The following is a 14,685-nucleotide window of genomic DNA, read 5'->3' as shown; positions in this document are numbered from 1 at the left end:
AAATTTGGTAAAGTTTTGTGGTTAGGTCCACTTTATCCCTAAAGTATCATAGCTAATGCTTTCATACTTGCAACACTTAGTATCATAAGGGGACTGTGCAGGCAAAGTTATGTAACTCTGACTGGCATTTTGACAGAATTATGGCCCCTTTTATACTTAGAAAATTGAAAATTTTGTGAAGTTTTGTGTTTAGGTCCACTTTATTCCGTAAGTATCAAAGCTATTGCTTTCATACTTGCAACACTTACTAACTATCATATGGGGACTGTGCAGGCAAAGTTATGTAACTCTGACTGGCATTTTGACATAATTATGGCCCCTTTTATACTTAGAAAATCATATCATAGCTATCGCTTTCAGACTTAGACCACTCGCTTACCAGCATAAGGGAACTGAACAGGTCAAGTTGCATAACTGTGGAATTTTGACGGAATTATGGTCCTTTTTTGACTTAGAAACTTTGAATATTTTGTTAAATTTTGTGTTGAGGTGTTCTTTACTGGTAAAGTATCAAGGCTATTGCTTTCAAACTTCAAATACTTTCCTACTATCAGGAGGGTACTGTACCTTGCAAGTTGAATTTGACCTTGACCGTTGAATGACCTTGAATCGCAAGGTCAAATAAATACATTTTGCTTAAATTGCCATAACTTCTTTATTTAGGATCAGATTTGATTTATAATTTGACAAAACAACACTTACCTGACATATCACAATGGACTCCATCCCCCACAGAGTCCCCCTTCCCCCCCCCCCCCCCCCAAAAAAAAAATTATTTAAAAAATTTTGTTTTCCTTTTTTAACCAGGTTTTCCAAAGGAAAAAAACTGGTTATTAGATTGGCGAATGCGGGCGGGCTGGCTGGCTGGCGGGCTGGCGGAATAAGCTTGTCCGGGCCATAACTATGTCGTTCATTGTCAGATTTTAAAATCATTTGGCACATTTGTTCACCATCATTGGACGGTGTGTCGCGCGAAATAATTACGTCGATATCTCCAAGGTCAAGGTCACACTTTGAGTTCAAAGGTCAAAAATGGCCATAAATGAGCTTGTCCGAGCCATAACTATGTCGTTCATCGTCAGATTTTAAAATCATTTGGCACATTTGTTCACCATCATTGGACGGTGTGTCGCGCGAAATAATTACGTCGATATCTCCAAGGTCAAGGTCACACTTTGAGTTCAAAGGTCAAAAATGGCCATAAATGAGCTTGTCCTGGCCATAACTATGTCATTCATTGTGAGATTTTAAAATCATTTGGCACATTTGTTCACCATCATGGGACGGTGTGTCCCACGAAAGAATCACGTCAAAATCTCCAATGTCAAGGTCGCCACGACTAAAAATAGATTAAAAAAAAAAAAAAAACTTACAAAGGGGGTTAATTTTTTTTGGTCATTTCAAAAGTTCAGTTTGAGTTTTCTCCCTTTATCAGATTTTTTTTTTCACAATGAAAACCTGGTTTTGTGACAATTTTGTCCCTTGTTTTTCTTATTTTTTAAATATCATTTTATAAATGACCACACCCCCACATTATTTCCCCTCTCCGTCCCCCCTCCCCATGACACATTTTTTTTTTAAACATGGTAAAAACCCCACAAATATTTATTTTTATTTTTTGAAAGACCGTCCAAACATCCCACCCAAGCTATTGCTTTTAAATTTGAAATATAATCTTATTAGTTTGTGTTATGTCTTTAAAAATGTTCAATAGATTGTGGAAAATATACCTGGACTCAGAATCGTCTATAATGTACCACTTTTTTGAAACATAAGCGATCAATATGTTTCAATTATGGTCCTCTTCCAGTTAGATATGACTATATTACCTTGACCTTATTGAATATGAACAATTTCCTCATGATGGCTTACGTTGTACTGTCATGCACTCGAAAAGTCGAATGCACTGTCTTCTGACAGCTCTTAGTCATTACTCGAATGTATTGGAATACTCTATTCATAAATGATTGGATCCAAATGTCCGAGCCTTTCAACTTCATATACATGGTTACATTTGATTTCCATAGCCACACACCTTGCCTCTGACTTTTAAATAACATTCATGTTAATCAATACATAAAGATGCAATTTGAAAGTGTGCAAAATTGTCATTAAATCTATAGCCTAGTTAGCAAGTAATTTATTATTTTTCAAATGGTACCGCTTTTAAAACCGAAAGTAGAATTTCTAGACGTATACATCCATTCATTTCGACAATCGTGATTATTTTTATGCCCCCCTTTGAACAATAGGGGGTATATTGTTTTGCACATGTCGGTCCGTTGGTCAGTAGGTCTGTCCACCAAATGGTTTCTGGATGAAAACTCAAGAACGCTTAGGCCTAGGATCATGAAACTTCATAGGTACATTGATCATGACTGGCAGATAACCCCTATTGATTTTCAGGTCACTAGGTCAAAGGTCAAGGTCACAGTGAATCAAAACTGTAAAATGGTTTCCTGATGATAACTCATGAACGCTTACGCCTAGGGTCATGAAGCTTCATAGGTACATTGAAAATAACTGGCAGATGACCTCTATTGATTTTCAGGTCAAAGGTCAAGGTCACAGTGACTCGAAACAGTATAATGATTTCCTGATAATGCAAGAACGCTTATGCCTAGGACCATGAAACTTCATAGGTACATTAATCATGACTGGCAAATGACCCCTATAGATTTTCAGGTCACTAGGTCAAAGGTCAAGGTCACAGTGACTCAAAACAGTAAAATGGTTTCCTGATGATAATTCAAGAACGTTTACGCCTAGGATCATGAAACTTCACAGGTTCATTGATCATGAATGGCAGATGACCCCTATTGATTTTCAGGTCACAAGGTCAAAGATCAAGGTCACAGTGACTTAAAACAGTAAAATGGTTTCCGGATGATAACTCAAGAACACTTACGCCTATGATCATGAAACTTCATAGGTAAATGACTGGCAGATGACCCCTATTGATTTTCAGGTCACTAGGTCAAAGGTCAAGGTCACAGTGACTCGAAACAGTATTATGGTTTCCTGTAATAACTCAATAACGCTTATGCCTAGGATCATGAAACTTCATAGGTACATTGATAATGACTGGCAGATGACCCCTATTGATTTTCAGGTCACTACGTCAAAGGTCAAGGTTACAGTGACTCGAAACAGTATTATGGTTTCCTGTGATAACTCAAGAACGCTTACGCCTAGGATCATGAAACTTCATAGGTACATTGATAATGACTGGCAGATGACCCCTATTGATTTTCAGGTCACTACGTCAAAGGTCAAGGTCACAGTTACTCGAAACGGTAAAATGGTTTCCGGATGATAATTCAACCATGCTTACGCCTAGGATCATGAAACTTCATAGGTACATTGATCATGACTGGCAGATGACCCCTATTGATATTTGATCAAAGGTCAAGGTTACGGTGACTCCAAATAGTATAATGGTTTCTGGATGATAACTCAAGAATGCTTACGCCTAGGCTCATGAAACCTCATAGGTACATTGATCATGACTGGCAGATGACCCCTATTGATTTTCAGGTCACTAGGTCAAAGGTGAAGGTCACAGTGACTCAAAGCAGTAAAATGGTTTCTGGATGATAACTCAAGAACGCTTAAGCCTTGGATCAGGAAATTCAAAGGGACATTGGTCATGACTGACAGATGACCCCTATTGATTTTCAGGTCACTAGGTCAAAGGTCAAGGTCACAGTGACTTGAAACAGTAAAGTGGTTTCCAGATGATAACTCACGAATGCTTAGGGTTAGGATCATGAAAGTTCATGGGAACATTGGTCATGACCGACAGATGACCCCTATTGATTTTCAGGAATCTAGGTCAAAGTTCAAGGTCACAGTGATCTGAAGCCACTACAACTGACAGCCCATTGGGGGTCATGCGTGTTTTACAAACAGCCCTTGTTAAGTTTTAAAGCGTAAACAGACGGATTTCTACCTTGTAACCACCAGATCTTTCTAATTGGAATAGATAAAATTAAATCTACAGCCTAGTTAGCAAGTAATTTATTAAAAACGGTTCCGCTTTTAAAGCCTCACACCTTGAAATGAAAGTAAATTTAAGTATAAATAAGAAACATATTTTATCTATGCCAACTAGAATATATCTGGTGGTTACACGGTAGAAATCCGTCTGTTTTGCGCTTTAAAACTTAAAAATATTCGCGCTTGTCGAAATGGACGTATACGTCTAGAATTCCTTTTTTCTGTTTTAAATTGGTACCGTTTGAAAAATAATAAATTACTTGCTACCTAGGCTATATATTTAATGACAATTGTGCACACTTTCAAATTGCATTTATATGTATTGATTAATATGTATTTCGTTTCAAGGTGTGTGGCTTTAAAACCGAAAGTAGGATTTCGACACGTATACGTCCATTTCGACAAACGCGATTATTTGTAAGTTTTAAATCGCAAAAAAAGCCAGATTTCTATCTTGTAATCACCAGATATATTGTAATTGGCTTAGATAAAATATGTTTCTTATTTATACTTAAATTTACTATGCCAAATTAGGTGTGTGGCTTTAAGTCTTATAAAAACGTGTCTTCGTTGCATCGTTGAAGAATTGGGATAAATCACAACAATAATTTTCTTTTCGTTAGGTTCTTTTAACCCCGAATTTATTTCCAGTTATCATAATTCCTCAATAATACATGCATATTTTGAGCACAGAACGGGCCATTTACATTTTAGCAGGATACTTTGTTTAAATATTTTGTTCTGCAAAAGACCGCGCAAATATATGCAACCATGTACATGTACAACGGCACATAATCAGAACGAAATGCATCGAAAGGGTGGACATACTGAATAAAAAGCTGTTAGAAGTCACTTATACGAGGGACACTAAACAGCCTTTAATGTTCGAGCATGGAACGGCAACTATTCTAATGAAGACTGCAGAAACCTGTTATAATTAGTAACACGTTGTTTAAAGATGTTTTCATAAGAATCAATGAGGGAATAACATTGTAATAAATGATTGCATCACTTAAACGTCAATCAATTTTTATGTTTGACTTGGGCATTCTGCATCTCGGTGGGACGGAAACTAACGCTTTACGTGCCTTAGACCCAGATATCAGATACCAACTCTCTTAATACACAGCTGTTATCATATCACATTGTTAATCGACGACAGTCATTTGCATTAAATTTAATGCGACTTTGTAGTTGTACCAACTTATTGTCACGCGATGTTAGCGAAAAGTGGCTGACATTTATCTTTAATAATAATAAAGATCACATTTATTTATATATATTTTATCATGTGGCCCAATGTTTCAATTTATTGTCTCGTTGTCAGCAAAGAAGAAACTACAATTCATTGCGATAAAGGCTGTTGAAAACACGATATCTAAAGACCGCTGTCATGCACCAACAATTCATAAAAGGCGATTGTTATTCTTTTCAATATAATACCTACCCATGGAGATGAAATATTTAGTGCATGTAACAAAGAACTCCAACGACAACCATTGAATTTCATGTCAAACGTTTATATAACCCAAACATTAGAATGTCAGCCTTGTTTAGATCTTTCGAGAAATATCATCTTACAGTATTATAAGCATATTCATTTAAGCTCTGCGTGTGGCGAAAGACAATACAAAAGAACACATCTTTTAGGTACTAATAACTAATCATTAGAGGGGCTTAAATGAAGACTGTCATACTGACAACTTTTTAAATGTATGCAATTGATATATATATAACAATAATTCATCGTTGAAAAATCATTTTAACATTGATGTAATTTGTGTCCAACATGTACACCTGTAGGACAAAAACCTGTAGAACAAAGGTGATTGTTATTACGCTCCTCTCGATGCCCAATTTTTGCTTCAAATCTAGTGAAGAAACAATACGACCAATATATTATTCGACCTCATGACCATACAATTTTTTAGAATAACGTTCATCTGTTGTGATTGTCAGCTCATATTTCTTATATCCTTCAACCGCTAGACGTGGCGTTTTTTTAATAATACCATGAGTGTGCTGAATTCATGAAGACCAACCTCGGAAAAGTAGCCACAAGGTACGCAATTGCAGGAAAAATATGCAGCATATACCTGAATGTAATAAGGTCAAATTACGTTCGAGTCCGGCACGTAATATTTCAAGTCGGTTGTAGTTGTGGAAGCAGAATAAAACATTCCGGTGGCTCCTTCTTATTATGTTATGATTTGATCATTCTTATACTCTTAATTACAAAAAACACTGTAGTAATATAAGTTAATATTCGCAAAATGTTTTCATTTGTACCATTTGAAAAACATTATCCGTTACAAAAACATAAACTCGTAAATAAGTGAACATGTCCCTTTAAGAATCGTATTGTATTCCAAAAACCGTACGGAATTTTTAATAAAGGGATCGATTTGAACATCAATATTATTTTGGCAGAAGTTGAATCTATCGGATACATTTTGAAATACATTTACATTCCACTCTTAAAAAGCGTTGAAAACGGATCAGTTAAAATGAATTCTACTGTTTTCATTCTTACGTTGATTGTGAGTTCCGCCACCGGTATGCTATCATGTATAACACGTAAAACTGTTTTCTTGTGTGTGTGTGTGTGTGTTAGTGTGTGTGTGTGTGTGTGTGTGCGTGCGTGCGTTCGTGTGTGTGTGCGTGCGTGCGTGCGTGCGTTTGTGTGTGTGTGCGTGCGTGCGTGCGTATAAATGCATGTGTGCGTGTGTGCGAGTGTGTGTGTGTCTGTCTGTCTGTCTGTCTGTCTGTCTGTCTGTCTGTCTGTCTGTCTGTCTGTCTGTTTGTCTGTCTGTCTGTCTGTCTGTCTGTCTGTCTGTCTGTCTGTCTGTCTGTCTGTCTGTCTGTCTGTCTGTCTGTCTGTCTGTCTGTCTGTCTGTCTGTATGTCTGTATGTCTGTCTGTATGTATGTATGTATGTAAGTCTGTATGTCTGTATGTAGGCAGGTAGGTAGGTAGGTAAGTAGGTAGGTAGGTATGTTGGTAGGTAGGTAGGTAGGTCTGTCTGTCTGTCGGTGGGTAGGTAGGTAGGTAGGCAGGTAGGCAGGTAGGCAGGCAGGCCGGCAGGCAGGCAGGCCGGCAGGCCGGCAGGCCGGTAGGCCGGTAGGCAGGTAGGCAGGTATGCAGGTAGGCAGGTATGCAGGTAGGCAGGTATGCATGTATGCATGTATGCTTGTATGGATGTATGGATGTATGGATGCATGTATGTATGTTTTTATGAACGTAGGTACGTACGTACGTACGGGCGGACGGATGGATGCATTGATGGATGCATGGATGGATGCATTGATGCATGGATGGACGCATGGATGCATTGATGAATGGATGGATGGTCGGATGGATGGATGAATGGATTGATGGATGGTCGGATGGATGGATGAATGGATGGATACGTACGTTTGTACGTATATACGCATGCACCTTACCACATTTTGTATCATTGTTAAATTGCTGAGTTCGACAATGTCACGGTATAATACATTAGCATTTTATTTCATGTATATTCCTGTACGTACTCTAACTGATGCACGGCCGTTAATCGCGCGCGCCACCTCTTTTTTGAGATGCATTAATAAATGAGCGAATGCTACTTCCGAGGTGGCGCTCAGGTCCGGATGTTTTTAAATTTAACGGATAATTTTACAGGGTGATTAGGTTTTAAATGTTTTCAACATATTTCGCATTATTTTTAAAAATCGGAAAATGTAGTTCGATTCAGCGATTATAAATTCATCCAAAGATGTACAGAAACATAAAATCACACCCCATTTTGGAAACGTGAGGACCTTTATAAGTTGTGGTTTGGTTGAATTCGTAAAAGCAAATCGATGTATTTTTCCTGTGTGACGAGCAAATTCCCAGCCAATATAATCACTTATCACATGAAACGATTGCTTTGAACCTGTGCTAAATAATACCTACACAAAACATCGGCTTCTAGCCGATCTAATAGATAAATTTGCGTTTTTTTTAAAGAGATGGAGCTAATGCCAAGGAGGTGGCGCTCAGATTAGGAGGTGGCGCCAATGCACATTTAAAGCTGTTTAAAGTAAAATATTTTATGTTAAGGCTTCTATTATGTTTACAGGACTTACATTATTTTTTGAAAGTTGACTTCTTCTGCTCATTTGAGTCGCTTGCGTTTTTTATTAGAAAAAGTAGTTTTCCAACAAGGTTTTGATGAATTTAAACGTTCGTCTTTGTAAGATAAGAACATTTAACATGCATTCTAACACGGCACGCGACTTGTTTTCTATAGACAAAGAAGGAAATCAAGTGTGGGTTATTCTGCAATAACTTATGGGCGGAGCTTAATGTTTCGAAAATAGTTCCGAATAAATAAATAAAATATTGCAGTAAAATGCACGTGCTAAAACCCGCTTTCAAAGAAATGTAATAAATGTAGCATGTATATAAATGTAATGAAACAACAAATTGTATATTTGGTGATAAGTGGCATAACCACACCTACAAAGAATGTTATTGGTTAGGAATCGTAATTCAGAAAACAATTATAGCGTGTCAGCTTTTCAGAAGCATCAATAAACGTGACGTCATTAAGTTTCTACCATTGTTGTTTTCAATGAAAGTGACGTCATTTGCAAAATATTTATGAATGAAAACGTCGTCATATGTTTGTACAATTCAATGACGTCACTAAATAGTGAACTTTGTACTAAGAAGGGCGGAGTATTGAAAAATATAGTTCACGTCCTAAAGCTTGAACCAAATCAATCAGAATCGTGTTAGAATCGAAATAATATTTTTCTATGATGGTTTGTTGTCGAATAACCCACAGTAAGTTGTATAGATGCGTGTTATCAAATCACTCGTGCTTCGCACTCGTGATTTAATACCTACGCATCTATACTCCTTACTGTGGGTTATTCGACAACAAACCATGATAGAAAAATATTATTTCTTAATTAAATGGAAAAAGACTATGCTATCTTCATTTTTTGGGGGGTTGATAGTGGGAAACATACTATATATGAGCCTAATTAAGATTCGTTGACCTTGGCCTTTTAGTAAATTAAGCATTTGGATTAAGAGACACAAATCATCGTTTCAAGAAAAAGTATTATCTTATATTTATTTCGTGAATATCATACTGTATACCAATACTGTGGTCGATTAATTGTTTTGATAATGTTTTAACATTAAGTTATTGATTTTATTGTGTATTACAAATTTTTGGTATATATCGTATACTATGGTTTTATTCATGTTGGTGACTTCTTAATTAAGATTATCACTTATTTATTTAAAATAAATGCATCTTATTTATAATAGAATGTGTTTATGTTCTGTAAAGATTTTGGCCTTCGTATGTACGTTGAAAACTAAATTAAATATAACAAATACTATTATCTATCAAATCTACGTCATGTGATAATGTCATTGCGATACAACTGTTAATAGATACATCCTGCATTGGCGCCACCTCCTATCATTAGCGCCATCTCCTAAGCATTGGCTCCATCTCTTTTGGAAAAATGCTGATTATCTACTACGTCGGCAAGAAGCAAACATATTTGTGCATGCAGTGTCTAATGTGTGTTGAACGCAATCGTTTGATGCCGTTAACGATTTAATTGAGTGGACATTTACTCGTCACAAAGTAAAAACTCATCGAAATGCTTTAAAAACTCCAACATGCCACAACTTATAAAGGTTCTCACGGTTTTAAAAAGGTTGAGAATGTATGTTTATGTACTTTTTTTTGGATGAATTAATCTTCGCTGAATCGCAATACATTGTCCGATTTGAAAAATAATGCGAAATATAATGAAAAAATACATAAACCCTTACCCCCCTGTAAAATTATCCATGAACTTTCAAAACATCCGGGCATGAGCGCCACCTCGGAAGTTGCATTGGCTCATTTATTAATGCATCTGATACAAGAGTTTGCGCGCGTGATTAACGGCCGTGTGATGACAACAAACAACTTAATTAATTCGAATAGCATGAGATAAAATGGAGTAAAAATCAGACTAATTTTAAGCGTTTATTTCAAAATAAATAACAGACAACATGTTATATGAATCCAAATTATGCTAAGATTTAGGCCATATAGACAACATATAAATTTAAAACATAAAAATAGGGATAATCCACAAATACAGAAACATCGTCACGAAAAATTAATTCCGTAACCTTTTCTCGATCGTAAATTAACTTCAATAACGCAAAGTACGAATTGACTTTACAAAACAGCAACACACTTATAGTACTACAACAAAAAGAATCACAAAACATACTTGTGTCGATAGCGACGAACCCCATAAGATTTCAATTTTACTGAAAATATTAATACAGGGGATATATCACATTTAATTACTAATTGTTTCAATATTTATGTAAAAACAGTATTATAAACCTATGAGGCACGATGCATGTATACAAATAGATGTGATAGGTCTTAAGAAACATATGCACCATATTCAAATTAAAGTTTTAAATGTGGTGAGTTAGAAATGAGTTTTTTTTTATTAAATTGTTAAAATGAACTCACCAACAGCACTTATAAGTTCTGTCTTCATTATATTATTTACAATAAAATTAAAAAAAATAAATATGAACATATAACGTGGTTGACAATATGTAAAACATACAAACATGACAATTAACATCAAGTTTTTATTGAAACCCTTCCCCACGACGGTTTGCCTTTATATACAGCACAACAGTAATACACTTAATATACACGAAATCGCAAAACACACTTGTATAGATAAACATGAACCTCATGGATTGAAGTTAAGTTTAACATATGAATATGTATCTTAAATGTCACCCTTATGGGGGAGGATGAAAAGGATTAAGTACAGCTATCATATGAACCCCTTCATGTTTAGAACTAATCAACGCATAGTACACATTCCAGATCATCGGGTGAACCTGATTCCACATCACATTATATACAAGGCACAATTACAAATCTTTTCTGAGTATGAACATTAATTAAAACGGATTAGCGCGATTTGTTTATGTTTTATTTAACTATCTAGAGATACATGATAAATACCATATACATGTAGTTCTATCATACTCTAGTTCTTATTTTCAAGCAGCATAGTTTACATAATTTACATAACATGATACTGGAAAGCTCATAAATATTCTGGTGTTTTTGTCCGTAACAATCTTGATTAATACAAGGGTAACAACACTTAAATTAAAATTATTTATTGATATGTTACTAACTTTCTCTTTAATGTTGATACTGTCTTTTGTCGAAATATAACAATGTGAAATTCCAGTCGCATCATCAGGAGATCATTCGTGTCATCACCTAAAGGTTCTTAATTTAGTTTAATGACAAATTGCCATATATTAAGATATATAAATGAAAATCGATCAAACATCGATCACCGCCTTAGAACGGTCAATACAAAGTAGGGTTGGGGTGGGTGGGGCTTAAATCCGATTTAACCGAAACCTAACAAACCTCACACTCGGCCCATATTATTCAAACAACTTTTCATCGTAAACGTATATATCGTGAACATGAACACATAGTCCTTGATGGTCAAGTATTTATTTCTACGGATGGCTTTTACAAATCTCTGATATCATTCCGAATACCCGCTTGTTAACAATGAAAGCAAAAAATAAAAATACACCCTGTGGTGCGTTTAGAAAAATGAATAAATAGGAGAAAACTAGATTGTCGGTGAAACTGTATATGATACCAAATATCCAAGTCATTCCTGTAAGTGTTGAAAGTTTGACAAAAATGACAAGCTCATTTCTGTCATTTTTCACATGCCTGTTAATTGTAGATTGTTTTATACGGTATATTACAATGATGAACATAGCGAAATTGGAAACGATTATGAGGCAAACAGGAATCAGGAATGTGTAAATGACATTTTCTTGTTGGTTTATGTAACATAATTTGTTCCCGTAACCAATTCCGTTGTTGACATGTGTTGAAAGAATTATATTAATTCCTACACATATAGCTGAAACCGTAAAACCATATATATGATAAAAGAAACATTCCACTAAATTAAGGTCGGATGATATGATTTGTGTTTTATTGAACACACGGTAAATATGCAGTGTACAGATATTCATCCACATCATAACCATTAACCAAGAAAAGTGAGACAATATACCGACTACTTTGCATGGCGTTGAATCACCTTCCAATTTTCCGAAACTACCAACGAAGTAAAATGCATGTGCCGTAATAAGCGCTATTATTAATGTCATAACATTTTTTCCAGGCGTGCTCATTCTGAGACTAGGTAGAAAAACGTACGTCATCAGCGATAAAATAAGGCATACAAGCGAAACTGTAATGCATACTAGAGATACCAATTGATCAGTGGACCATGTTACTCTTGAAATGATGTTCTTGTAATTAATGTAGGTCTTGTAACACAACGATATAACACCAGCGTTCATGTCCATATATTGATCCGTATCAACTTCAAAATTATAACTTAGGAGCATTACGCTGTCATATGTTCGTTTCCATTGAATGTTTTGAAGAGAGAAATTTATTCTAGGGCACGGTGAAAAATCCATTAAATCAAACATATATCTCTGAGGATCACATTTCATGGAACAGGCAAAATGTGGCCAAAGAAACTTTCCCACATCATCAGTAAATGATTCAAATAAAATCATACTGTTTGTATAATTACCAAACGCATCCACAACTTTCACTTTATACATATGTTTATCCTCATCAAGTATTACCAAATTGTGTAACGCCGATAAAGTGTCACCACTAAATTTGTCCATGTCTAAACTCAATCGATATACTAAATCTACGTCAAGAAACAACCAACGCGATCCTGTTTCCTGGCGAGGCCTGTCTAATATATATACAGCCGTAAGATTACAAAGACAAATATATGAAAAATAAGTGAATTCGATTTTATCAGAAATATTTCTCAACTGCTTGTTTAAGATGTCAATAAGGCGAATAGTAATTATTTCATTCGGTTCGGCGACTGTGTGTAAAGGGATCAGCTTAACCTTGACCGAGACAGCGTAGTTGGAGTTCCATTTAATATTCGAGACACACTGACCGTTTTGGTAAATTCTTCCACCAGGACAATAAATTCCATCTTCCTCCTGCAAATAATTTTTAGAGTTAAGAAGAATGATATTGTGAACTTTGTGTACGCATATTAATAATACTCTTAAATGGATGAAAGGAATCATGGGTTATCCTTGAGCGCAATGTCAAAAGAAATACATACATACAATACAATCTCTCTCGTTCAATATTTATTACAATCGATGGTGTTTTAAAGACAATTATTAATCATAATTGTTATTAGGATATTATGTAAGCACATCTTTCACGTGAAATATGATGTTTTCAATATACTAAAGTAATTTTTGGTCATGTTACGTCTCAAATATATTTGTTGAAACTATATAACGGCTTGTTTACTCATGAAATTTCCGAAATGTATGTAATGCGGATAGCAATCCAATAAACGTTCAGTCTAGAGTTTTCTAGAGTACGGCGGGACAATAAGAAAACAATATTAACTTTAACTTATATATTTTTAACGGCTAAATATTATTTAATGTGGTAAAAACTGCAATTACTTCTATTTACTCACACACCTTAGGTTTTAACATCGTGTTCCCCATAACCACGGTTGATGTCTTCGTATCTATCTTCAAGAGACCAGAAAACGAGAAGCTATCTGATGGAACGAAGCCACTACAGTTTGGTTGAAAATTTTTAACTTCTAATCCATTGGGACTCCAAATTCCCGTACGGAAACCGAATGAAGAAATTATCCATATTGCACGCATTTTCCCATTTTGAATCATATTTGGTCCATAGACCTGTAATGTTACATCTGTTTATGGATGTTCTACAATATTTTTCGTTAAAGATAGGCGGGAAAAGTCGATCAAAGAAAATATCACAGTTTCGAGTTTCAAAGACAGATAGTTTTATATCGCTTTCCTCTGACAACGGCGGGTGCTCACATATGATTTCAACAGTTAAATATTCCAGATGATTTTCCTTTTCTCCATGACACAGAGCACAGTGTTTGTTTCTGTAATAAGTATTCGTTTTATTACTGACACATGGAACCATATCTGACAGTGTTGCTTCTTTTGATTTGTATTCGATTTCACACATTTGCTTAAGATGTAGAGGTCCATAAGGACAGGTCATATATCCGAAATATCCTGATTCAAAGTAATTTTGTGTTGGGTCCAACACTAAAGGAATGCAATTTTGTTCAATGACTTTCATATTTGCCACATCATCGAAAGCGTCAATTTTGATAAAGTCTGGACAACACCGACCTATACTGTTACAAGATGTCTCACAACTACACTCACAACAACCTTGCAATTCATAACACATACCGGAGAGACGACATATCTCCCTGTATATATCTTCATTGTTTGAGCGTAAATCGGCTAGTAGATTGTCATCGCCGAAGAGAGAAAAATTTTCACAACATATTTTACCAAATAAATAAAGCACAACGCTTGCAAATACTATGCAATTTCTTCCATACATGTTGTTTATAATCATTGTTAAAACGATATGTTCGTTCTAAGGTTTAATATAACTTATTGTAGAGCGTCGAAGAATTTATACTAGTTTTATTTATTATATGTGGTGGATTATTTTTCTATCGAGAACTTGCCACGCGAAACTCCTCCC

Source organism: Dreissena polymorpha, chromosome 14 (genome assembly GCF_020536995.1).
Source record: "Dreissena polymorpha isolate Duluth1 chromosome 14, UMN_Dpol_1.0, whole genome shotgun sequence".
Taxonomy (NCBI): domain Eukaryota; kingdom Metazoa; phylum Mollusca; class Bivalvia; order Myida; family Dreissenidae; genus Dreissena; species Dreissena polymorpha.
This window is presented reverse-complemented; position numbering follows the sequence as displayed.